The sequence below is a fragment of the Dasypus novemcinctus genome, chromosome 10 (assembly GCF_030445035.2).
Source record: "Dasypus novemcinctus isolate mDasNov1 chromosome 10, mDasNov1.1.hap2, whole genome shotgun sequence".
In the NCBI taxonomy this organism is placed as follows: domain Eukaryota; kingdom Metazoa; phylum Chordata; class Mammalia; order Cingulata; family Dasypodidae; genus Dasypus; species Dasypus novemcinctus.
In genome coordinates this window covers 100,582,072-100,605,055 of record NC_080682.1, presented here as the reverse complement: position 1 = coordinate 100,605,055, position 22,984 = coordinate 100,582,072, and the positions used below count along the sequence as shown (strand labels likewise).

General features: G+C 42.1%; 1 protein-coding gene and 1 pseudogene across 6 annotated transcripts in view; one reads left to right on the top strand and one right to left on the bottom strand.

Annotated features, from left to right (window-relative positions):
• Positions 1–497, bottom strand: part of TRIM68 (tripartite motif containing 68) — a 39,500-nt gene extending 39,003 nt beyond the window's left edge. For 5 of the 6 annotated variants that reach the window (XR_011649954.1, XR_011649955.1, XM_071218229.1 and 2 more), the window contains exon 1: positions 409–497. The gene's annotated coding sequence lies outside the window, so the exon portion shown is untranslated. The remainder of the gene's footprint in view (positions 1–408) is intronic. The other variant, XM_012518987.3, reaches the window with a different exon arrangement.
• A 10,928-nt stretch (positions 498–11,425) lies between these two features.
• LOC101418005 (transmembrane and ubiquitin-like domain-containing protein 1 pseudogene) lies at positions 11,426–21,308 on the top strand (annotated as a pseudogene).
• Positions 21,309–22,984: the final 1,676 nt, after the last annotated feature.

Sequence of the window (22,984 nt, the reverse complement as noted above, 5' to 3'; positions counted from 1 at the left end):
GGATTTGGGAACACGTGACTGTTGCTCTTTAAGATAAACCCTGCGTTTTTATACATAAATTACTTTGACAAGACAAATAATTAAATGTTTATAATCGCTTCAATTACATTACATTAGCCTGAATGCAGCGTCTCTCAGGTCGCTGCGCTCTGGGCAGGGCAGGGCAGTGAGCCCGGTCACCAGGGCTTTAGCGGGGAGGGGCGGGGCCTGGAAGAGGCACCAAGGGAGGAACCTGGGTGGGAAGTGGGGGAGGGAGGAGGTGACCTCCGGGGTTCGGGAGCAGCAGAGGGGGCTGTCTCCCCACTTCCCGCCTCAGCCCGCACCAGCGCTACGCGGCGGAAACCTAAAGAAGACGCGCCGAGTTCCCATAGTGTCAGAAGCGGCGGGTCCCGCCAGCGTAGCACCTACCCGCCTGCCCAGGAGCGCGGAAAGGCCGTGGAAGGTGCAGGCCGCGGACACATCCCCCGCCCCTTCCGCAGGACTCCGAGGCCCCGCCCACAGGACCGGAGCCAATGCCGCCTACAGGCTGCGTCTTCCTGAGCACAGCCAATCAGAGACAGGGATCGGGCCAACGCTAGCTAATCGGCGATGGGGACGCTCTCCTGTCGGCGTGGCGTTTAGTTTTCTCTGCTTTGTCAGATTTTCTGAGCCTTACCTCCCCTTGGAACCCCTTAAACTGTGAAATGACCCTGGTGTCATAGCCGAATGGCCTTTCCTGGAGGATAGGGCCAAGGGCTGAGATTCCCCAAAGGGCTGCCAGGACCCTGCATTTAGGAGAGGCCCAGCGGGTTTTCAGCGCCTCATGCATCTCTGTTTGACCAGTGGCTTCTGCAAATTGATCTTACTTCTTTTAAGCCATAGTCCTGGACCTTATGCTGTTCATTTGCCAGTTTTCTAGGATATTAGGCGGGTCTGGTTCTGTGACCGGCTTCGAGCTCAGGACTGGGCACATGTGCAGTGGACTCCACAACGGTATTTTGCAGTTCCCGAGGGTTTCCAAATCTCTCATGCTCCGGGCTGCAGTTTCTAGGTTCTTGTAAAACCCCCCCTGACAGATTTATTGGTGAACAATTATTCAGTTCTTTGGCAGGCATCTTCTCACCACTTCTACTACACCCTATCTTTAAAAGTAGGGCAGGGAGAGGGAAGAAGAGATGTGATGTAGGGGCATTTTGGGGACTTGGAGTTGTCCTAAATGATATTGCAGGAATAGATGCTGGACATTATATATGCTGCCATAATGGACTGAATGGACTGGGGGAGAGTGTAAATTGTAACCCATGTGGTGGAGCCATGCTCCAAAATGTAGTCACCAAATGCAATGAATGTGGCACAATGATGAAAGAGATTGTTGATGTGGGAGGGGTAAGGTGGGGTATATGGGAACCTCATATTTTTTAATGTAACATTTTTTGTGATCTATGTATCTTCAAAAAATATAATAAAATATTTTTAAACAAAAAGTAGGTACTGGAGCTGGTGGAATAAAGGTGGAACCCTGGTCACAAACTGTCCTTAACAAACAAAAATTTTTGAACACCTAACCTCCCCACCCAAGCAATGTGCACACACATGCATAAGAACACACATAAACTGCTATTTAAGGCAGAAATGTGAGTTATTCTCTTTTCTCCTAGGGTCTTGTCCTTTTTCTGATATTTAGGTATTATACACTGAATAAACAAGTGAAGGCAAATCCTCCTCAAATGAAAAATAATCAGGAAAGCTTCAAACTGAAACTGAGTTCCAAATGACATCTTCTTTCTTGGGCCTGACGCTGTATATCCTCATGACAATATTTGGGCCCTGTTCATGTTTGAAATTTTGAAGAGTCAGGGTGTTTTAGATTGCTAGGCTGCTGAAACGCAATATCAGAAATGGGTGGGCTTTTTAAATAGGGATTTATTAGTTTGTTAAGCTTACAGTTCTGAGGCTTGGAAAATATCCAAATCAAGGCATGGTCAGGTGATGCTTTCTCCCTGAAGAAAGGTAGCTGGGGAGCCTGGAGTCTTCTGTCACATGGCAAGGCACATGGCAACATCTGCTGGTCTCTCCCTTATCCTCCAGGTGTCGGTTTGATTTCAGTTTCTTGGTTCTGTAGGTTCCATTCTCAGCTTCTGAGGGTGTCTCTCTGTGTATCTGTCTGTATTCATCCCATTTATAAAGGACTCCAGTAAGAGGATTGTAACAGTTTGATATGGTTATCAATTCCAAAAATAGATATTGGATTATGTTTGTAATCTGGTCTGTACCTGGCATGATTAAGTTATAATTAGGGCTTTGATTGGGCCACCAAAGTGTGGGGACTCTCAGATAAAAGGCATAACAAAGGAAGGTTTGTGATGTTGGAATTTTGATGTTGGAGTTTGATGCTGAAGCCTTAAACTGGAGCCCCGAGAAGTAAAGCTCACAGAGGAAACAGAAGCAAGCCCTGGGAAGAGAGGAACCCTGAATCCAAAGAGAAGCAAGACCCTGAAAGAGAGGAACCCAGGAAACCTGAACCCTTGCAGATGTCGGAAGCCATCTTGCTCCAACATGTGAAAGTAGACTTTGGTGAGGGAGGTAACTTAAGCTTTATGGCCTGATATCTGTAAGCTCCTACCCCAAATGAATACCCTTTATAAAATCCAATCAATTTCTGGTATTTTGCATCAGCACCCCTTTGACTGACTAATACAGAATTTGGTACTGAGTAGTGGGAAGTGCTTTTGCAATTACCAAAATGTCGGGATGGTTTTTTAAATGGGTAAGGGGTATTTTTGGAGAAATTGTGGTATGCTTGATGGAAAAGACCTAGATCACTTTGAAGAGACTGTTGATAGAATATGGATGCTAAAGAGACTTTTTATCATGCCTTAGAAGCAAATGATGAAACTATTATTAGAAACTGGAGGAAAGGCAATCCATGTTTTAAAGTTGCAGAGAACTTAGCAAGATTAACTCTTGGTGTTTTATGAAGGGCAGAATTTGAAAATGGTGAGCCTGGGCATTTAGCTGAAGATATTTCCAAAGTAAACCCAGAGAATGTGGCTTGGCTTCTGCTTGCAGCTTATAGCAAAATGCTAGATGAGAGAGGTATACTGAGAACTGAAATGCAAGGCACAAAGAACACAGAAACTAATTCTGGAAATTCCAAGCCTCTGGAAATCAAACTCCCAGAAGCAAGTGCCCCATTGGAGGGCTTAACTAAACTTGGAACTTGTAAATTGTATTGAAGATGCAGTTAGGTCAGAAAGACTTGTGGAAAGTCTTATTGCCTAATATTAGGCTTGGACCCCTGCTTCCTGCATGCTAAACCAGCAGACTTTTTGAGAGAGATGTATGAACAAAACCTCTGTCAGCTTGGACTAAAAGTGATATGGAAAAGAGAGAATGAAGGTGAAATAGTTTTAAGAGGAAAACTATGGAAGCTGAGATCTGGAATTGGGACATCACCTTGGGCCAAGAGAGGAACCTCACCCAAGTATACAGAGAGGGTGAGTTTGCTCCAGCAGTTGAAGAGGGTGAATGTTCCTGTCTGATATTCTGGGACAGTTTTTTTGCCCCAAGGTACAGAGAGGGTGGTGCACATTCCACAAGGATTCGGGTGGTTAAGGTCAGCACCCTATAGGCCTGCGAGGGGTAGACCTGCTCCTCAAAGGTTAGGGAAGGCCAGGTGGCCAACTCATTGCTCTGAGAGGGTTGAGCCTTTATGCCAAAGGTTAGGCGGAATGTTTTCTTCACATCACTATACTAGGGGCATTAAGAGTCTAACCCAAAGATTGGGTAAGGTGTGGCAATCACCCCAACACTCTTGGAGGGTGAGGTCTGGAGCTTGATCAACACTGAGATGCTTGATGAGCAACAGAATGGCTGTTGCGCAAGCCTGTGGAAAGGGTGGGTGGGTTTACATAAGGCCCCAAGGAGAAGAAACCATCATCTTAAGAATGATTCTCAGACTGAAATCAAATGGAGGATTCCCTGCAGATTTATTGAACTGTAGCGCACCCATGACTCATGTTTCCCTCCCAATTTCTCCTTACTGTAATAAAAATGCTTATCCTTTGTCCATTGCATATTGGAAACAGATAAATTATTTTGTAAGTTTCAGAGGTTTATAGCAGACAGGACTTTACCCCAAGACAAACTGTATTTCCTTAAATTGACTGTGATATGATTTAGTACTTGCATTGTTACAGACTTTTTTTTTTCAAATATTGTAATGTCTTTTTGGAATTCAGAGGCTGGAGTGTAGCAGTTTGATATGGTTATGAATTCCAAAAATAGACGTTGGATTATATTTGTAAACTGGTCTGTACCTGGAAGTGATTAGGGCTTTGATTGGGCCATATCATTAGGGCATTGAGTTCCCACCAAGGGGTGGGCACTCACAGATAAAAGGCATGGTAAAGGACAGAGTTGAGGGTTTTTGATGTTGGAATTTTGATGTTGGAGTTTGATGCTGAAACCTTAAACATAAGCCCCGCGAAGTAAGCTCACTGAGGAAACAGAAGCAAACCCTGGGAAGAGAGAACCCTGAACCCAGAGAGAAGCAAGACCCTGGAAGAGAGGAACCCCAGAAACCTGAACTCTTGCAAACATCAGCAGCCATCTTGCTCCAACACATGAAAACAGACTTTGGTGAGGGAAGTAACTCATGGTCTGACAGCTGTAAGCTCCTTCCCAAATAAATACCCTTTGTGAAAGCCAACAAATTTCTGATATTTTGTGTCAGCACTCCTTTGGCTGATTAATACAAGGAAGAAGACTCACCCTGGATCACACCTTAACTGAAATATCCTAACCAAAGGTCCCACCTACAATAGATTCACACCCATAGGAATGGATTAGCTCTAAGCATGATTTTTCTGTAATCTATAAAACCCTCAAACTATTAAATAACACAGAAACCTAGAAAATAACTTAAACAAATTAGGCCATGAGCAATAAAAAAGAAACAAAGAAAAAAAAAAAAAGAAACAAAAAGGTAGTTGAGGTCTGAACTAGACTATCTGATAAGCTTCACCTGGGCCTGGAGAAATGACTGGCCTTAGAGAATAGTGAATGAATGATTGAAAACAGAAGCTTTAAACATTTTAGAGCATCGGTCATTTCCGACACCTTGTGCTAGGTGCTAGGGTCACAACTATGAGCCACACAGTTACTGTCCTTAAGGAGCTCAAGAGCAAGTTGTATATACTTCTCTGGAGCTTCAGTGAAATTTAAAACAGTTAATGGAGAGGTCTTTTGTGTGTGTTTGTGATTTGTTCCTAACCAAGACTCACTCACTCACAAAGGTCCTAAAAACATGGTACTTTAGGGTTGATAGGGTTGGGAGTTTGTGTCCAGCAGGAACATTCAGGTTGTTTGGAAGACAGATCACTTCACCTCCCAGGCATAGATGCTCTCCTCCTGGCCTCCTTTAAAGTGCCTAGTTGTCTGTTAGGCTCTGTCTTGGACACATTCCATAGCTGTAGCTCCAAACATCTACCCTAGATCCAAGACAGACCAGGGCAACAGGATGAGTGGCTAACTGTGGGAGTATACCTATCTGTGCTCTGGGGGGAACTGTAGCACCAAATAGAATCAAGGACTGGGAAGGGGTTGGTGGGAAGGGAAGGAGGTTTGGGGATTGAGGAAGAAAGGCTAAGAAGGACTAGGCAGATGGTAGATATCTGTGAGACCTGACTTTATGGAAGGAGACTAGGGACTGAGCCAGTGTATGTCATATAACTGCCCTTCCTAAAAGACTCTCAATACCTCCCCCCTTTTTCTCTCTCTCTCTGAGGAAGTATGAACCATATCCTCACTAAGTGTTTCTTTTTTTTTTTTTTTTTTTAAAGCAGATATCAGGGATTGAACCCTGGCTCTCATGCATGGGAAGCAGGCACTCAAAGCCCTGAGCTGTGACCACTCCCCTAACTAAGTTTTAAACAGCTTAAATTTGGGTAGAGCAGCCAGAGGGACAACCTGATAGGGGTGGGCCCTGAGGAAGCATGATGCCATACCCAGGGTCAGTTTCTGTCAGATGGTGGTGGGGGAAGAAGGATGGTAAGGTAAGCATGTTAAAGAGTTTTGAAAGAGGGTGTTTGACAGGATATTGAAGCTCTGCTGGATTGGGAAAGAATTCATGCTAGGTGTGGGCTTACAGATAAGGGAAAAGTAGAGCAGCCAACAGACTTTTGGTTATACTGAGGTTCATGCCCTGAGAATAAATGAGTGGAGAAGTCAGAAGGAAGGCAATGAGTTATGGTCCATAAATGGGATGATTTCATGATTTCACATGAAATAGATCATGTGAGTCCATCCAGACTGTGAAGTGGTGGGTGAAGAGGAGTATACATGGAAGTTACTACAAATAATTATGTAAGGCCAAGAGATTGAGAGTCTAGACCAATGAATGGATTATCCACATGGCTGTCACCTAGGGTGATTATCAGACAAAGAATGACTATATTCAGTTGCTGAAGTTAGCCATGGGAGTTCACATATATGAAAATTATAAGATCCATGAAATCAAGCTCAGTTATTTATTAATGTTTGTAGCTAAACACCAAGACAATAATACAATGTTAGGTGGCTTTTCTGTGCCTCCTTTGTGCAGATATCTCCCTCTAGAACCTTCCACATCAGGCATTACAGGGCTTGGACCTAAAAATAGCTAAAATCTTTTAAACAATGCCTCAAATCTTGAGCTTAGCTTTCCCTTAGAAGCTAACATTCCCTTGTCATTTTCACATCTTAAATTATGCTCAGCTACTTTATCCAACACATATCAGAGAAAACTCTATAAAATGAGCATTAGATAATAGCATGATCCAAAATAATGTATACTAACAATTTTTAAATTCCTGAAAATGGAATAATATGAGCCTTCTCTCATTACCAATATCTTCAAAGACACTAAAGTCCACAAAATTTACTTACCCTTGTCCCCATGGAAAGTTTAAAATCAAAGAATCTCTTTTCTCCCATTTCTTTTTGCTTTTCTCAGTTATAGCCAGAGAGTTCTTGCTCAGGCATTAAGATTAAGTTTGGCTTTCTCTTCCAGCTCTGCCATTTTACATTTGAATAGTGTCAGTTCTTCAATAAGTCCAATGATGTGTTATTTTGAGACCAAATTTCTCATATAGTTCAATTTGTAAAGTTCCAGAGAAATTTTAGGGCACCATAGAACCAAAACGCTGACTAATACCAAAAGCTGGAAACCTATTTTAAGCAGAAAATGTTCTTATTAAATAATATTTAGTAGCTCACTGATGACATAGGCAAGAACATCATCAAATTACCCTGCTGGTCCACTCCAGTGGCAATACCACTATTGCCTCCACTAAGGATAATCAACTCAGAACATTTTTCCCAAACCTTGACACTAGAAGCTGCCCCTAGAATCCCTGCCTTTGCAGTCTCTGGAAAATATATTCTTCTGCACCCTTCACCAGAATGATTCCCTGTGGTTTCTGCTCTTTTATGCTCCTAACTCCTAAGTTGGCTTCTTGCAGGTATGTATGATTGGCAGCATTTGGGTCAAATCCTTTACCAATAGTTGATTGTATTATAGTACCCATCTACATTCTCCCTTCTTGGGAGGGTGATATATGATCACATCCCTTGCTTTATATCTTACAAGTGACTTCCTTGGGTCATTGGAATGGTATTGGAAAGTGTTTCAGTTCCAAACAAACTTCATGAGACATTGCATGCTCCCACCACTTTTTGTTCTTTCTTCCCTCTGCCACAATAAAGAAATGTCCCAAGAAAAGGGTTCTTCACTCAGCTTGGGTCATTGAGAAGGCATGTGGATCAGAGACCCAGCAACCCACCTGGAGCCAAGGACACAGTGTGGGAGTGAGAGATGCCTGTTGAAAGTCCCTGAGATTTTAGAGTTTTTCCAATGGTAGTGAAACTGATTAATTAGCTAGGAGGGCAAATTTCTGACTTTAACTTCATAAGGAGAAAAACATAGAAAGATTATCAAAATGCTGGGGGACCACAATGAAAGACAGATATCTACCATGGGCACAAACATTACAGCCACAAAATCTGGAAAATGCAAATAAGTCCTCAGAGCAAAAAGTGCACTTCCACAGTTTACAATAGTGTTTCTTAAGCAGAAGAGAGGTTCAATCCATATTTTCATTCATGACCACAGGTCTTAAAGAGAAATATAGTATTATCTGCAGAAGGGGGCAGAAAGGAAAATGAAGAGGGGAGAAAGGAAGGATTAATGGTTTCAAGTTCTCAGAATGTATCTTCCTTGTCAATCTGTGCCCACTGTTTGATTTCCAGAGCCTAGGAGTTAAACCTCAGGAGAATCTCTAATTAAGAATTTGAGTGACACTATGATTCTCATGCAAAATAAAAAAAAAATTCTCTTATATAAAGTCTTCATTTTGGGGAGAATGGCATAGGGGACACTTCCATTTTCTTGGACAACTTAGAAATTTGCAATATGATACAACCAGGTATTTCCTGAGGTACCACTCTTCTCCTAAATGTCATTATGCATATTTTAAAACCTCCACATTTTCCTTTCTATCTCCTCTTTTTCCTGTATGTTCCAAGCACTGCAATTCAGAATTGAGAATATATTCAGTCTACCTAGGGATACTGCATCTACTGTGTAATGAGCAGTTTGCATTATATTTAACATAAATAAATACAAAACAAAGTTTAGGGCCTAGCATTTTTCATAGTCCCTGTTACCTGCTCTTCTCTTTATATTTCTCTGAATCTATAGTAGGATTCTTAAAGACTCCTTAGTTTCTTTTGCTTAAGGACTGTCACAGCTTCCTCCTGCACTGGACTTTCTTAACTCAATGAATTTCACTTTCTAGGAGAGGTTTCCCATTTCTTTCTGCATTCATGTAATCTGGAAATTCATACTCAGCAAATTCCCAAAACTGAGCTTTGCGAGCCTAAGCCCTTAGGGTCCAGAGAGGTCTGCCATTGGCCATATAGTTCTCCCAGATTCTTCTTTTCCTCATGCAGCATTTATATTTTCTAGGACTGGTCTAAATTTTTTTATTGCCTCTTTTCTTGAGTAGTAAGATATGATTCTAATTTTCTTTAATATTCTATTAAAATCCAGAGATTTTTTCTAAACTTCTAGCACTAACACCATTTCTTCTCTACCACCTATGGGAGCAACACATTTTCTGTGTCAGAATGTATCCAGTGTTCCCTCACTATCTTCTTCTACTTGTTTCAAGCCTGTCCAATTCTTTCTCTAAAACCTCTTCTATGGTTTGCCTTGTGGTCTTTTATGGTGAGAAATATAAGTGAACTGCATATGTTCTGGGTCTACCAAAAACATCCAGTAGTTACACACATTCTGTTCACTTCCAATCCCCTAATTCAGGCACTTTTCCCCTACCTGCCATTGGCCACTAGCCCAGGCTTAGACTCAGTGTGTTATAGTCCTGTTGACTACCCCCCTTTACCTTTTCTTCAAAGCTTCATGTCATAAGTCCTCTATAAATGCCATTACTGATTTTCCAGTTTCAACCACTGCATCAGGGTGGACCTCACAGAATAATGTCTAAAGTATTCCAAGGTGACATTCTAAAGAATTCCTTTCCACTCTAGTCATACTTTCTGCATGTTCCTTGCATGGTTGAACCAGTCCTCAAAAAGAGGTTCCCAAATTCAGCTTATTGACTCCCTTGTTGCTGTACTCAGAAGGTAAATATTCAGTTTCCTGGTTGGGACACCATCATAGACAGTTCCTTTATAATTTCTGAAAGTTTCTTTCTTCTTATATAATCTTTTAGCATAGTCACTTGCTCTGACCTAGTAAAACATAGCCATCTCCCCACCCCACCCTTTTTATTCAGAATGCCAATTTGAATGTTAGGTTAAGATAACATTTTTTCTCCCTTTATATATCATTAGCCTGGCCTCTAAGGTTTTTTTTTTTTTTTTTTTAAAGATTTATTTTTATTTATTTTAATTCCCCTCCCCTTCCCCAGTTGTCTGTTTTTCTGTGTCTTTTTGCTGCGTCTTGTTTCTTTGTCCACTTCTGTTGTCGTCAGCGGCACGGGAAGTGTGGGCGGTGCCATTCCTCGGCAGGCTGCTCCCTCCTTCGCGCTGGGCGGCTCTCCTTATGGGTGCACTCCTTGCGCGTGGGGCTCCCCTACGCGGGGGACACCCCTGTGTGGCAGGGCACTCCTTGCGCGCATCAGCACTGCGCATGGGCCAGCTCCACACGGGTCAAGGAGGACCCGGGGCTTGAACCGCGGACCTCCCATGTGGTAGATGGACGCCCTAACCACTGGGCCAGAGTCCGTTTCCCCCTCTAAGGTTTTAACTGCCCTTCTAAGGAAGGTCTTCTCCTTCAAATCCTGATACCTATTTAGTTTCTCTACTACCTCTTTGAGAGCTAAAACTGTCCCATAGATATCCCTCTGTCATTTAAGACACTCTGCAATTATTTTTGTCTTCTGGTTAAGATGATTAAGCAACTGCCACTGCTGTTTGAATGACGATATGAATACCAAAGCAATGGTATTCTTGTTATAGGTTTCCTTTGATTATTTACCAGCTTAAAGATATGTGATGATTTTCTTAATACTTCCCTTCCTCTGATGGTTCAAAATGAAGTTTCTTTTTTATCTTTTTATTAATGTCATGTATTGTGCTTGAAACCATATTCCGGATCTTTGAAATCTAAACTTTGATCAGATTTTAACTAATAATTGAACCAGAGCTAATTTTTTATATATAGTTGGTGCCTTGGGAAAGATTGTGGAAAAGACATATAATTCAGTTTGCTAGAATTTAACCCTGCCTCAGTACTGGGTAGAGTTCAAAGCAGAATAAGGAACAAAATTTGTGGACACCAATATAACGCCGCTCAGTAATTCATAGCAGTTGCAACCCAAAGACCTAAAAGACCTTTGCTTTATCCCTACTTGGTTTGGGGTTAACCTACCCTAGCCCACAGAGAACTACCCCACTCTTATCATTTGACATGCTGGAGAAGCCAGGCCTGACCTCCAAATTGAATCCCTGACTCTACAAATCAAGATTCTGCTTGCCCATAAGCTAAGAATCCAAGTCTTAAGATATAACGTGTTCACTTATTCATAAAACAAAAGATCCATATATAAATAAACTCCTGGTAAGATTTCTGAATTCCAGAAAACAAAACTAAACCAAATAATCTCCAATAAGCAAAACTAACTATCTGGCATGCATCTAGACAGATCAGATAGAAAAGCAAAATCACACTGGCTAGCATTCTCTCTTCTGTTCACTGATATGTTTCCTCCACTTAAAAGAACTCCTGCCTCATAGTGGGGCATTCAATAAATATTTATGGAATGAATTAATTGGCATTAAGGAGTCAGTCATGATATACTTCTATGCTATACTTCAAGAAGTTCAATTATTTTGCCTTTTATATTTATATCTACAATCCACATGGAATGGATACTTGTGAATCATGAAAGGTAAGGTCAAACTTCATTTTTCCCATATGGATATTCAGTTGTTTTAGCACGATTCCTTAAAATTATCCACACTTCCCCTTGGCTCCATAGTGCTACCTTTATCATTAAGCAACTGCCCATATGTGAGTGAGTCTGTTCTCTGTCTCTAAATTCTGTTCATTGGCCCAATCATCTATCCCCTGCCTGCCTGAATATCACTCTGACATAGTTACTAATAAAAGTAAGTCCTGCTATTTGGCATATGAAATCTTCCAACTTGGGTCCTGTTCTTTAAGAATGTTGTGGCTAATTTCAACAACTTACAGTTTCATATTAGTTTTTTTTTGTTTTTATTTATTTTTTTAATATTACATTAAAAAATATGAGGTCCCCATATACCCACCCCGTTCACCCCACTCCTCCCTCCATAACAACAACCTCCTCCATCATCATGAGACATTCATTGCATTTGGTGAATACAACTCTGAGCACCGCTGCACCTCATGGTCAATGGTCCACATCATAGCCCACACTCTCCCACGTTCCATCCAGTGGGCCATGGGAGGACATACAATGTCCAGTAACTGTCCCTGCAGCACCACTGAAAAAGACTTAAATAAATGGAAGAAAAAATTATGTTCTTTAATTGGAATACTCAATAATGTGAAAAATTTAATTCCCCCCCAAAGTTTTACATAGATTCAAGCATTTGCAATACTATCATAAGAAGTGTTTTAGAAGATCTGATAAGCTTGAGAAAGGAGAATTTGCAGGTGTGGTAATATGAAGTATCTTTTTTTTTTTTAAATATTTATTTATTATTATTATTTTTTAATTACATTAAAAAAAATATATGAGGTCCCATTCAACCCCACCGCCCCCACCCCCCACTCCCCCCACAGCAACACTCTCTCCCATCATCGTGATACATCCATTGCACCTGGTAAGTTCATCTCTGAGCATCACTGCACCCCATAGTCAATGGTCCACATCATAGCCCAGACTCTCACGTTCCATCCAGTGGGCCCTGGGGGGATCTACAGTGTCCTGTAATTGTCCGTGAAGCACTATCCAGGACAACTCCACGTCCCGAAAACGCCTCCACATCTCATCTCTTCCTCCCGTTCCCCACACCCAGCAGCCCCCATGGCTACTGTTCCCACACCCATTTCACATTTCCTCTGTGGACATTGGATTGGTTGTGTCCATTGCACATCTATGTCAAGTGAGGGCTTAGATTCCACATGGGTACTGGATGCACTCTTCCCGCTTCTAGTTGTAGACACTCTAGGCTCCATGTTGTGCTGGTTGACCTTCTTCAACTCCATGTTAGCTGAGTGGAGTAAGTCCAATAAGTCAAAGTGTAGGAGCTGAAGTCTGTTGAGGCTCTGGGCCTGGGTGTCATATTATCAGTCCAGAGATTCAAATCCCCTACATATATCTTAAACTCAGCACCAACTACAATTCCAATAAAGTAGCATGCAAGTCTTGTGAAAAGAGATCCCCTCTGAGTCCATTTCCATCACGCAGAAACACCAGCTCCAAAGAAGGGCCATCTGTCATGGCAGTGAACCCCTTCTGCCATGACCATAGAACCCGTGGGTCTCTTTATCCCTCAAAAGAACCAATACCTGGGGTTGTATCTACCTTATCTGTCTCTTAGACTCTGTTCAGTTGTACATAGGGGTATTCCTTCTGACAACCTCCAGACTCTTTTTTAGAGACTCACAGCCTTATAATCTCATTTCTCCTTTCCATTTCCCCCTTACATTAGGTCAAACCACTTCCCGAAGTCATGTTATTATATGTAGTCAGGTATATTCTGCTGTTCCGCATTGAATCTTTAATTCAAGGTCATTTTCTAGTTGCTTCTTCAGCTGGTATGTGGTAGTGATCCCTCGGTGCCAGGGAGGCTCATCCCCGGGTGTCGTGTCCCACGCTGGGGGGAATGCATCACATCTACACGCTGAGTTTGGCTGTGAGAGTGGCCACATTTGAGTAACATGAAGGCTGTCAGGAGGAAACCCCCAGGCACAATGCTACTCTAGGCCTTGTTCTTATTGCAGGTGCATAGGCTCAAAAGTGTAGCCATTAGTATCAAGAGCCCACTGTTGGGCCCTCCTTCCTTCCTGGTTCTTGCCGTTGCAACTGGAGGATTGCCGCTGCTCTCCCAGGGCCCACAACAGTGACCCCCTGGCCAGGAGCCCAGTACCCCCCCAGGTGTTGTTTTTAATTGTTTCCACTATGAGTATATATAGACATTACCATATACCCTGGGCATATGCCCTGTATAACTCCCTGTCAACCATATATATCCTGTCAATAACATCTCATATCAGTATTCCTCCGCTGCCATTGTTGAACCACTCTGTGATCCAAAACTTCCCGTAAAGTGAATCCCAACATAATGTCAGCTTCAGAAGAGTCTTAGATCACCAAAATTCATATATACAATATACAGTATTTCCCCAGATCCACCATAAAACCTTTTCCCTTCCTCAGCAATAATCTTTTAACTTATTCATATCATATTTCCTGAAACTGATGTACAGATTCCGAAACTATAGTTTTCAAACAAGGTAACATTTGTGCTTACTATGTGGTCCATACTTTAGGTTGTACAGTTTTCTAAATTTTTTAGTTATCCTATGTTTTGTCTTATGGTTTTCATTATTAGTCTGTCGTCCCCTATATGTTTTTGGTGTAATATTAGCTGTTTTATATTCATCCTCGTGTACTCTCACATAACTCCTCTTTTGCCCCCTTATTTACCTTTGTTCTATCCATTGCACGTCCATTTTCCCCTCCCCTTAGGGCCCACAACGCCTGCCAATCTAATGCCCTGGGAGGCGTCCTTTCTCACGAGAGATACAGTTCTCTCTATTCGATGGCATTAGTCTTCCCCAGGATATGGGTCCACCCCACCCAATGGTAGAACCCACCTTGGCAAAATGAGCCTTCAGCTATTCCCTCCGGAGTCCATCCCGCATCAGACCATACCCCCTGAGCGTCCTAACAAGGTGACCCTCCTATTTATACTTTGATACGTTTTACTCAACATTTAGTTCTCAACGAACTTCTGGCACTCTCCCATGTTTGTATGTTGCCCCTCCCTCCCACCTATTTCTTGGACCATATTACCCCTCTTCCCATCCCCAGCCCCCCTCAAACCCAGAAAACCCCACCCGAAGGTAACCCCTTGCCCCCATTTTGTCCCTTCTTTGTGCTCATACTTACCCCCAGCTCATCACAGATTCCACCCCTACAGACATTAACTCACATCCTTCCTCCACCCCCCGATTTCCAGTAAGCCACTTTTCCAGACTCTAGCTCTCTGAGGCAGTTAACTTATTTCATATCATTGAGGTCATATAGTATTTGTCCTTCAATGCCTGGGTTGCTTCACTTAACATAAGATTCTCAAGGTTCATCCATGTTATCACGTGCGATTGTAGTGTATTGGTTCTTACAGCTGAGTAGTATTCCATTGTGTGTATATACCACATTTTATTGATCCACTCATCTGTTGATGGACTTTTGGATTGATTCCAACTTTTGGCGATGGTGAACAATGCTGCTATGAACATTGGTGTACATATATCGGTTTGTGTCCTTGTTTTCAGATCTGATGGGTATATACCCAGCAGTGGTATTGCTGGGTCATATGGCAAATCTATGGATAATTTTTTGAGAAACTGCCAAACTGTCCTCCAGAATGGTTGGATCCTTCTGCATTCCCACCAGCAATGGATGAGTGTTCCCCTTTCTTCACATCCTCTCCAGCATTTGTATTCTACTGTTTTTTTCATGGCTGCCAATCTTATGGGAGTAAGATGGTATCTCATTGTAGTTTTGATTTGCATTTCCCTGATAGCTAGGGATTTGGAGCATTTTTTCATGTGCTTTTTAGCCATTTGTATTTCTTCTTTGGAGAAGTGTCTGTTTAAATCTTTTTCCCATTTTTTAAATGGGTTGTTTATCTTTTTGTTTTCGAGATATATGAGTTCTTTATATATGCAAGTTATAAGTCTCTTATCAGATATATGGTTGCCAAATATTTTCTCCCATTGTGTGGGTTCCCTTTTTACTTTCTTGACAAACTCCTTTGAGGTGCAGAAGGCTTTAATTTTGAGGAAGTCCCATTTATCTATTTGTTCTTTTGCTGCTCGTGCTTTTGGTGTGATATTCATGAAGCCATTTCCTATTACAAGGTCCTGTAGATGTTTCCCTACACTGCTTTCTAAGGTCTTTATGGTCTTGGCTCTTATATTTAGGTCTTTGATCCATCTAGAGTTGATCTTTGTATAAGGTGTGAGATGGTAATCCTCTTTCATTCTTCTACATATGGCTATCCAGTTCTCCAGGCACCATTTGTTGAATAGGCCATTCTCTCCCAGTTGAGAGGGTTTGGTGGCTTTATCGAATATTATATGGCTATATACATGAGGTTCTATATCTGAACTTTCAATTCGATTCCATTGGTCTGTGTGTCTCTCCTTATGCCAGTACCATGCTGTTTTCACTACTGTAGCTTTGTAGTATGTTTTGAAGTCAGGAAGTGTGATTCCTCCTATTTCGTTTTTCTTTTTCAATATGTCTTTGGCTATTCGGGGCCTCTTTTTATTCCAAATAAATTTCATAGTTAGTTTTTCTAGTTCCTTAAAGAAGGCTCTGTTGATTTTTATTGGGATTGCATTGAATGTGTAGATCAGTTTTGGTAGGATAGACATCTTAATAATATTCAGTCTTCCTATCCATGAACAGGGAATATTCTTCCATTTATTTAGGTCTTCTTTGATTTCCTTGAACAATCTTGTATAGTTCTCGATGTATAAGTTTTTTACCTCTTTAGTTAAATTTATTCCTAAGTATTTGATTTTTTTATTTACTATTGTGAATGGTATTTGTTTCTTGATTTCCTCCTGATCTTGCTCATTATTGGTGTATAGAAATGCTACTGATTTTTGCGCATTGATCTTATAACCTGCGACTTTGCTAAACTCATTTATGAGTTCTAGGAGCTTTGTTGAAGATCTCTCAGGGTTTTCTATATATAGGATCATGTCATCTGCAAATAATGAAATTTTGACTTCTTCCCTTCCAATTTGAATGCCTTTTATATCTGGTTCTTGTCTCAGTGCTCGAGCCAGTACTTCCAAGACAATGTTAAATAGGAGCGGAGACAATGGGCATCCTTGTCTTGTTCCTGATTTTAGAGGGAAGGATTTCAGGACTTCGCCATTGTAAACAATGTTGGCTTTAGGTTTTTCATATATACTCTTTATCATGTTCAAAAAGTTTCCTTGTATTCCAATCTTTTGGAGTGCTTTTATCAGGAAGGGGTGCTGTATTTTGTCAAATGCCTTTTCTGCATCTATAGATATAATCATGTGGTTTTTTTCTCTCAATCTGTTTATATGGTGTATTACATTGATTGATTTTCTTATGTTGAACCATCCTTGCATACCTGGGATAAATCCCACTTGGTCATGGTGTATAATTCATTTAATGTGTTGTTGAATACGATTAGCAAGTATTTTGTTAAGTATTTTTGCGTCTAGGTTCATTAGAGAAATTGGTCTGTAATTTTCCTTTCTTGTGGTGTCTTTGTTTGACTTTGGTACTAGGGTAATGTTGGCATCATAGAAGGAATTAGGCAGTGTTCCTTCTGTATCGATTTTTTGGAATAGTTTCAACAGGATTGGTGTTAGTTCTTTCCGGAATGTTTTGTAGAATTCACCTGTGAAGCCGTCTGGCCCTGGGCTCTTCTTAGTTGGGAGATTTTTAATGACTGATTCTATCTCTTTGCTTGTGATTGGTTTGTTAAGATCATCAATTTCTTCTTTCGTCAGTATGGGCTGCTTATGTATTTCTAGGAATTTGTCCATTTCCTCTAAATTGTCATTTTTGTTGGAATATAGTTTTTCAAAGTATCCTCTTATGATAGTCTTTATTTCTGTGGGGTCAGTGGTGATATCACCTTTCTCATTTCTTATTTTGTGTATTTGCATCTTTTCTCTTTTTTTCTTTGTTAGTGTTGCTAAAGGTTTGTCAATTTTGTTGATCTTCTCAAAAAACCAGCTCTTGGTCTTGTTTATTTTTTCAAGTGCTTTCTTATTTTCTATTTCATTTAGTTCTGCTCTTATCTTTGTTATTTCCTTCCTTCTTCTTCCTGTTGGGTTACTTTGTTGTTGTTTTTCTAATTCCTTCAAATGTGCAGTTAATTCTTCAATTTCTGCTCTTTCTTCTTTTTTGATATATGAATTTATGGCTATAAATTTCAGTCTCAGTACCGCTTTTGCTGCATCCCATAAATTTTGGTATGTTGTGTTATCATTATCATTTGTTTCAAGGTAGTCATTGATTTCTTTTGAGATTTCCTCTTTGACCCACTGTTTTTCTAAGAGTGTGCTGTTTAATTTCCAAATTGTCGTGTGAAGTCTGGGTCTCTGTCCCTTGCAAATTTCCAGCTTGACTCCACTGTGGTCAGAGATATTGTTTTGTATGATTTCGATGTTTCTGAATTCATTAAGCCTTTCTTTGTGGCCTAGCATATGGTCAATCTTGGAGAATGTTCCATGTGCGCTTGAGAAAAATGTATATCCTGCTGTGTTTGGGTGTAATGATCTATATATGTCTATTAGATCTAGCTCTTCTAATATACTGTTCAAATGTTTTGTTTCTTTAGTGATTCTCTTTTGAGATGTTCTGTCCAGAGTTGATAGTGGTGTATTAAAATCCCCCACTATAATTGTAGATGCATCTATTCTTTCACTTAGTTTTTCCAGCGTTTGCCTCACATATTTAGAGGCGCCCTTGTTAGGAGCATAAATATTTATGATTGTTCGATCTTCTTGACAAATTGTCCCTTTCACTAAAATATAGTATCCTTCTTTATCTCTCACAATTGTTTCGCATTTAAAGTCTATTTTGTCTGATATTAATATAGCTACTCCTGCCTTTTTTTGGTTGTTGTTTGCTTGTATGATTGTTTTCCAGCCATTCACTTTCAACCTCCATGAGTCTCTGGGTCTAAGATGTGTCTCTTGTAGGCAGCATATAGATGGGTCGTATTTCCTTATCCAGTGTCCCAGTCTGAATCTTTTGATAGGTGAGTTTAATCCGTTGACATTCAGTGTTATTACGTTTAGAGAGTTATTTATGGTAGCCATATTTTGGTTGGATTTGTGTTTGTTATATTTTGTTTGTATTATTTTATTTTCCCCTTCTATTTTTGTCTTTCTTGTTGCTTTTACACTCTCCTCCATCTCTGACTGTCCTGTTTTTTCCTTTCTTCCTGCAGAATTCCCTTAAGAATTTCTTGAAGGGGAGGTTTCTTGTTGATATACTCTTTGAGTTTCTGTTTATCTGTGAATATTTTGAACTCTCCATCATTTTTGAATGCTAGCTTAGCTGGATAGAGTATTCTTGGTTGGAGATTTTTTTCCTTTAGTACCTTTACTATATCATACCACTGCCTTCTTGCCTCCATCGTTTCAGATGAGAAATCAGCACTTAATCTTATGGAGTTTCCCTTGTATGTGATGGTTTTCTTTTCTCTTGCTGCTTTTAGAATTTTTTCTTTGTCTTGAGCATTGGATAATTTGACAAGTATATGTCTTGGGGTGGGCCTGTTGGGGTTTATGACCAGTGGAGTGCGCTGTGCTTCTTGGATATGTACATCTGTCTCTTTCAGTAGATTTGGGAAGTTTTCATTCATTATTTCCTGCAACTGAAGTATCTTGATACAGGGGTTTATTTGGGATTATCTGGGCCCTAAATGAAATCACACCTGTCCCTATAAGAGGGAGGCAGGTGGAGACTTGACACCGAAGAAGAAGGCAATGTGACAACTGATGATAAATGTTAAGCTGCTACTTTGAAGGTGGAGGAAGGGGCCACCAGCCAAAGAATGAAAGGAATTCAGCTCTAGAGGCTGGAAAAGGCAAGGAAATGGATTTTCCCCTAGAACTTGATTTTAGCCCAGTGAAACTAGTTTTGGACTTCTGGTCTCAGAACTGAAAGGGAATGAATGCATGTTGTTTGAAGCCATAAAGTTTGTGCTAATTTTTTCAGTAGCTGTAGGAAGGCAAATATTTGAGCATATCCTTAGCCATAGTTCCCCTTTATTAAAACTCTCTTTATACTGAATCATTTTTCTCTTCTTTTTTGTGAAAAATTTTGAAACAAAAATATAGGTGTATGTTATTCTTTTAAAATTCATGCCATGATCCACCTTACTCATTAAGGGTCTATTCATATTACTGGAACAAGTGGAAAATGAATACTTAATAAAGTTCCTGTGCAAAACTTCCATTCCAAACTTATGCCAGCTTGCTGCTTGATGTTGCTACAGAGAATTAATTAAACATGCCTCAGTTGAAGTGGTAGAGCTGTGAGTTACAAATGAACATCACCAGAAAGGTCAAACATTTTTTTCCTTAAAGGTAGATGAAAAAGGCTTTGTAAACTGTGCCCCCTTTAAACATATGCCTTTGTGTCCAACTTTCTTGCCTTCACAACTATAGGAGGATCGGCTCTGCTCAGAAGTATTGAAAAATAATTAATCTCATAATGCTGAATGTTGTAAATGAAATAAAGAGAAAAAGAGTAAAGTGGTCTCACTTAGATAAGGGTTCAAGATAGGTTTTGCAGAAAAGGATATTTAAACAGAGGCCTGAAGGCTAAGAATCAGTCAGATGAACATGGAGTAGAATGAGTATTCTGACCTTAGGGAAAAACATATGAATGCAGAAGGGCAAAAAAAGAGCATGCACACTGAAGTGATGGGATAATTTTGTTGCATCTGGAACTTGAGTGCAGAAAAGGATGTCTAATGGTTAGAAGTGGGCATGGAGAGGTGCACTGGGATATCTAATGGAGGGCTATCAACCTTTTATTTTAAAGGCAATGGGAAAGTGCTGTGAACTGATTTGTGTGTTTGGAAGTTCTCACTGGCAGGAATGTAGACGGTGAGTTGGTAGGAAGGATCTATGTAGAGGCTGACCCGTGAACATGTTATCCTAGTAATCTAGGCAAGAGCCTATTTTTGTTTGGACTGGAGTAAAAGCAGAGGAGATGGAAAAAAAATTGCTATATTCACAAAATAGGTAGGGGAAGCAGGGAGTGCTGTGACCTTGGTGTCTCCTGTCTGGAAGTGCCCGAAGGGCCCCCTATGGAGCTGGTGGAGCTGAGTGCTCAGTAGAGCAGCAGGCAAGGAAGGTGCCGTGGCCCTGACAAAGTGGTGGGTGATGAGGTGACTGTCCTTTCTGGGGTGCTTGCCTGCCTTTTGGTGCTGACCCTCGCTTGAGTCTCAACACACACTGCTGAGGGGGCAAACCCACTGCCCCGGCCACTGGGGAACCTGATTCCAGCACATCCCAGCAAAACCATGGCAGCCATCAGAGGGGAAGCCCCAGGAGCCGAGGCCTCCAACCTGAGACACAAGTCAAGCTGCCCTCTCAGAGCCTGACATGAAGCTCCCAGCCACACTGCCCTAGTGCTCTGACTGGAATTCATCAATGATTCAGAGCAGATGGCCAGGGCTTGGCCCCATGACACCATTAGTTCCTTGTAAAAGACCCAGTTTTCTGGTCAAGAACAGCAGGTGCAATTCATCTACCAAGGGCAACTTCTAGGAAATGATACCCAGATCCTAGACAGCCTTCACCTCCCCCCCAACAGCATTCTCCACTGCAACCTGTCCACACAGATTGGTTCCCCTCTTCCCACCTGCCCCCTGGGGTCAGGGCCAGACCCGTTTGGCTTCTGGTGCTGCTACTGCTCTGGCACTGCCACATCCAGTACTGGTCCTCATTTCCCCTGACTGCCACTCTAGGTCTGGCCAGCTCCACCCTGCTCCCTGGTCTCTTGGTCTTTGCCATGTACCACCTGTAGTGCCTCCTAGGGATCTTGGCAGTGTTGCTGGCCCCTCTGGACCTTGTTTCCCACTACACAGTGGGAGCTGCTACCTGCCCAACCTTTCTCCAGCCTGACTCTTCCCTCTGCCCAGGGGTCCAGCCCTGAGGCACCAAGGACTCCAGGGGCTGGCGTAGGCCCCTCCCTGTGGCCTCAGTGGCTCTTGGCCACCTCCTGAGGCTGCTGGCCCTCAGCCCCCACAGAAGTTGGCTCCTCAGCATCAGCTGGTGGCTGTCGCTATCTCGGCCCTAGGCAGAGCCAGGCACCCCTGGGCTGGTCTTAGTTTTCCAACTGAGGATACAGCCAAATCTCCTGGATAGCTCCTTGGGCTGATTTGGAGACCCAAGGACTAAGTGGGAAGCTATTGAAGGTTAGCTGGGAAGGAGGTTCAGAGAGTTTCTCTACTAACTTTATCCTGCAGACATTTAATAGGGTTCAAACTCTTCAAAATGCACAATTTAAAAACTATGCCTATAGCTATCCTTCAGGTATTGCTGTTTCACTCCTTTTCTTCACATACAAAATTCTTAAAAGTTTCTTACATTCATTTTCTCCATTTCTTCCACCTACTCACTCCTCACTCAGCTGCATTCAAGATTCTAGCCTTGCCAACCCACTTCAACAATTCTTCTCAAGGGAACCAGTCTTCCAATCCTGACCTGCTTGATCTCAGCCTTCTGTATTGTTGACCATTTTGTTTCTGAACCTTTATTTTCCTCTGACTGTTGTAGCACTATCTCAACTGGATTTCCTCCTACTGCACTGGCTCTTCCACTTTGGTCTAATAATAAGGAGCACAAACATTCACTGGAGAATTGCTAGCATCTCATTTACTTTTCATATCGAATGGAGGTAGTAGGAAGTGGTTGGATTGGGAATTGTCAACTCTCATTTCTGGAGGTACAGGAGAGTTGACCAATGGCACAGAAAGGATGTGCTTACTTGAGAGGGATAGAGGGAGAGCTAAGGGGCAGCGTAGTGCAGTGGAAGGAACTCAGATTTGGGGATCAGTTAAGTCCTTGGTCTTTGAAGCGTCATCAGAAAGCCATTGCTCAGGGTGGGCCAGGAGGCTGCAACTTCACGATATAACCACAAGGGGGCAGTAGCAGGAAGAGAGAGGCAGCCTCCGAGCCCAGCTCTGGGTGCCATTGGGTACAGCGTTCTGCTGTGCGCTCCTGCCTCCATCCAGCAGCGCCTTCTCTTCGGCTTCTCTCATTCTTCTTCGCCCACAGGGTTTCCCATCCCCCTAGTCTCCTGGCTTGGCCTCAGAAGAATAGAAAGAGAGCGCAGATTTGGCGTCAGGGCTCACCTCTCCTTGGGCGCCCGGGCGGTGTATTGGTCCCAGGAAACCCCGGTTCATGCTTCACCACCCCTCAAGCTCCCTAGGGTCCCCAGAGAAGCTTTACATAGGAGGCCACCCGGAGAGGACGCTTTGGTGGTGAGCGAACCAGGCTCAGCCCAGGGAGTAGAGGCAAGGGGCTGCTCACGCTGACGTTGGGAAGTTTGCCGAGGAGGCCGGGCTGGGGGGGGCGCACTGCGTAGGACAGCTCAGGCAGCCTGGTTGCTTAGACAGGCAGAGATCCTTTCTGCGTGCACCCTACCCAGATTACAGAGACCAGGATCCCCATTCTTGCTCACTGATCTATCCAAGGAGG